We start from the raw sequence: 4,077 nt of genomic DNA, 5'->3' as shown, positions 1-4,077 counted from the left end.
TCTGCTGGAAGTCTTCTTAAAATTCTCCTGCTTAATAGAGAAGAAGCAGTTTTCAGCAATTGCCTTCTGACATTTTTCTCTTTTAAAAATTTAGGCAGCAAATGAGGAGAGCCTGTACTTAATTATTTCAAAAGAAGAGAATTTATCAATGACTAAAATTGTTAGACTTTATTAGTGATTAAAATGTTAGCTATCTTGATTGTGGTAGTAGTTTCATTGGTGAATACATCTATCAAAATTCATCAAATTGTACATTTGAAATATGTGCAGTTTACTTTATATAAAGCGTACCACAATAAAGGTGTTAACAATTGTTAAAAATATTAAAAGAAATTGGAATTCTTTTTAGGGTTTAAGGAGCTAAGGAAGGAAAGTATTGTGGATGTTTAATCAGCTGCTAACTACTAGAAAATGCTATTTGTTAGACAGTGAATTTCCTAGTTGGCTGGTGGGCACCCTCTGAGAAATAGTATCTGACTTAAAAAATGGAGATGATCATAGTAATTACTGTATAATCTCTGCACCTACCCCCTAGATCTGAGTCCCTGAACATGGGAGTGTCTTCCTTAAAGTTTTCTAGACCCTCTTTGGTGCCTGGGACCAGCCAGCAGTGCCACCCATGGAGAGTGGCCTGAGCCCAGACTCAAATCATCTGTGCGTTCGATCACTGGAAGTGACATCTTCAAAAATGTTTGTCATCCTAAGGTACCCTGGATTAGCCAGGGATGGCAACACCCTCATGTCATGGTCTCCTGGACCTGCTATAATCCCACTCTCTTCCCTTCTTCACTTCTACCACCCCATTTGTATTAGGCCATTTGGGCTGCTATAACAAAATACCACAGACTGGTTGGCATCTGAACAGCAGACACTTACTGCTCACAGTTCTGGTGGCTGGAAGTCCGAGATCAGGATGCCAGCATGGTTAGGTGAGAGCACTTTTCCAAGTTGCAGACTTCTCATTGTATCCTCACATGGCAGAGGGGTGAGGAGTCTCTCTGGAAACTCTTTTTCTAAGAGCAAAAATCCCATTTATCAGGACGCCACCTTTGTGATCTATTTACCTCCCAAAGACCCCCATCTACTAATATCATCATTTCGGGGAATTGGGATTTCAACATAGGGATTTTGGAGGGACACAAACATTCCAACCATGGTACAGCCACTGGTGGAGTTGACCAGATGTTCCAAGAATTTCCAGGACTCATGGCTATGGGGTCTTTTTGAGCCCTGTACTTAGGTGCTAGTTCCCAGAAGGCAGTCTTGCACACAAATCACTTTTTAATAGTGTCACTTGAAATTGGACTACTAGAATGCTGCATGTACACTGCTTTGGGTTATTCAAATTATTCATAGAGGTACACCTTGTTTTATCGTGCCTTACATTACTGCACTTCGGAGATGCTGCATGTTTTACAAAGTGAAGGTTTGTGGCAGCCCTGTGTTGAGCAAGTCTGTCAGGACCATTTTTCCAACAGCATTTACTCACTGTATGTCTCTGTGTCACATTTTGATAATTCTCACAATATTTCAAACTTTTTCATTATTACTGTATTAGGATGGTGATCTGGGATGTTACTACGCTAATTGTTTTAGGGCCACAACAAACTGTGCACATATAAGATGGCAAACTTACTTGATAAGTGTTTTGTATATTCTGACTTCTCCAACCGATCAGCTGTTTACCTATCTTTCTGCCTTTCCTCTGGCCTCTCTGTTTCCTCAGACACAACAATATTGAAATTAGGTCTATTAATAACTCTACAGTGGCTTTTTAGTGTTCAGTTGAAAGGAAGAGTCACATTACTCTTACTTTAAATCAAAAGCTAGAAATTATTAAGCTTAGTGAGGAAGCATGTCAAAAGCTGAGATAGGTTTAAAACCAGATCTCTTGCACCAAACAGCCAAGTTTTGAATGCAAAAGAAAAGTTCTGGAAAGAAATTAAAAGTGCTACTCCAGGGAATACATGAATGATAGAATGATAAGAAAATGAAGCAGTCTTCTTGCCGATATGGAGAAAGTTCTAATGGTCTGGAAAGAAGATCAAACTAGTCACAACATTCCTTTAAATTAAAGTCTAATCCAGAACAAGACCCTCACTGTCTTCAATTCTGTAAAGACTGATAGAGGTAAGGAAGCTGCAGAAGAACAGTTCGGAGCCAGCAGAGGTTGGTTCATGAAGTTTAAGGAAAGAAGCCATCTCCATAACATAAAAGTTCAAGGTTAAAGCAATAAGTGATGATGTAGATTAGAAGCTGCAGCAAGTCATCTGAAAGATCCAGCTAAAATAATTCATGAAGGTGGCTACAGTACTAAACAACAGATTTTCAATCTAGACTTATATTGGAAGAAGATGCCATCTAGAACTTCCATAGCTAGAGAAGAGAAGTCAATGCCTGGCTTCAGAGCTTCAAAGGACAGGCGGCCTCTTTTGTTAGGAGCTAATACAGCTGGTGACTTGAAATGGAAACTAATGCTCATTTACCATTATGAGAATCCTAGGGCCCTTAAGAATTACGCTCAGTCTGCTATGCCTGTGCTCTTTAAATGGAACAACAAAGCCTGGATGACAGCACATCTGTTTACAACATGGTTTATTGAATATTTTAAGCCCACTGTTGAGACCCACTGCGTAAAAGGAAAGATTTCTTTCAAAATATTACTGTTTGTTGACAATGCACCTGATCACCCAAGAGCTTGAATGGAGAGTACAACGAGATTAAAGTTACTTTCATGCTTACGAACACAATATCTATTTTGCAGCTCATGGATCAAAGAGCAATTTTGACTGTCAAGTCTTATTATTTAAGGAAAAGGCTTCATAAGGCTATACCTGCTGCAGATAATGATTCCTCTGATGGATCAGGGCAAAGTCAATTGTAAACCTTCTGGAAAGGAGCCACCATTCTAGATGCCATTAGCATCTGTGATTCATGGGAGAGGTCAAAATATTAACATTAACAAGAATTTGAAAGAAGTTGGTTTCAACCCTCATAGATAACTTTGAGGGGTTCAAGACTTCAATGCAAATGTGGAAACAGCAAAAGCACCAGAGGTAGGGAAAAAAAAAAGAAATGGAGCCTAACGATGTGACTGAATGGCTGCAATCTCATGATAAAACTTCAACAGATGAGGAGTTGCTTCTTATGGATGAGCAAAGAAAGTGGTTTATTGAGATGGAAGCGTCTCCTGGTGAAGATGCTGTGAAGATTATTGAAATGGCAACAAAGGTCTTAGAATATTACATATAAAGTTAGTTGATAAAGAAGCAGCAGGATTTGAGAGGACCAACTCCAATTTTGAAAGGAGTTCTACTGTGAATAAAATCCTATCTCACAGTGTTGCATGTTACAGAGAAATCATTTGTGAAAGGAAGAGTCAGTCAATGCAGCAAACTGAATTGTTGTTTTAATTTAAGAAATTGCCACAACCACCCCAACCTTCAGCAACCACCACCACGCTGATCAGTCAGCAGCCATCAGCATGAAGACAAGACCTTCCACTAGCAAAAAAGATTATGACTCACTGAAATCTCAGATAATGGTTAGCGTTTTTTAGTAATAAAGTGTCTTTTAATTAATGTATGTGCATTTTTTTAGACATAATGCTATTATTGCACACTTAATCGACTACAGTATAGTGTAAATGTAATTTTTATCTGCACTGGGAAACCAAAAAATTCATGTGACTTGATTTATTATGATCTTTGCTTTATTGCAATAGTCTGAGACCAAACTCACAACATCTCCAAGGTATGCCTGTATAGCCAGGAGTTCTGCATGACATATTTACACAAATCTCCACAAAACTGGTTAGCCACATTATTATTATTATTCAAAGGTATAATTTTAAAATCATCTAGAATAATCATTTAATGATTTTTTGTTATAATAGTCACTGTGAAATTTTAAACTCTAGTGACTGACATTAGACAACCAACTATAGTTTCCTGGGAAAAGACGTTTGAAGAGTGACATTTTAGTGTTATAAGAAAGTAAAGATTTCTCGGAAAAGACACATTACTTTAAATTAAATGTATTTGGTTTCATGAAAAACTCAATATATTGTTTCTTTTT

The 4,077-nt window shown here is 37.8% G+C and overlaps 1 pseudogene; it reads left to right on the top strand.

Moving 5' to 3' along the window:
• The first annotated feature begins 619 nt into the window (after nt 1-619).
• LOC116663364 lies at nt 620-3,530 on the top strand (annotated as a pseudogene).
• The last annotated feature ends 547 nt before the right edge of the window (nt 3,531-4,077 follow it).

This window comes from Camelus ferus, chromosome 4 (assembly GCF_009834535.1).
Source record: "Camelus ferus isolate YT-003-E chromosome 4, BCGSAC_Cfer_1.0, whole genome shotgun sequence".
In the NCBI taxonomy this organism is placed as follows: domain Eukaryota; kingdom Metazoa; phylum Chordata; class Mammalia; order Artiodactyla; family Camelidae; genus Camelus; species Camelus ferus.
Note: the sequence above shows the minus strand (reverse complement) of the source record. Positions and strands in the feature narration are given on the sequence as shown.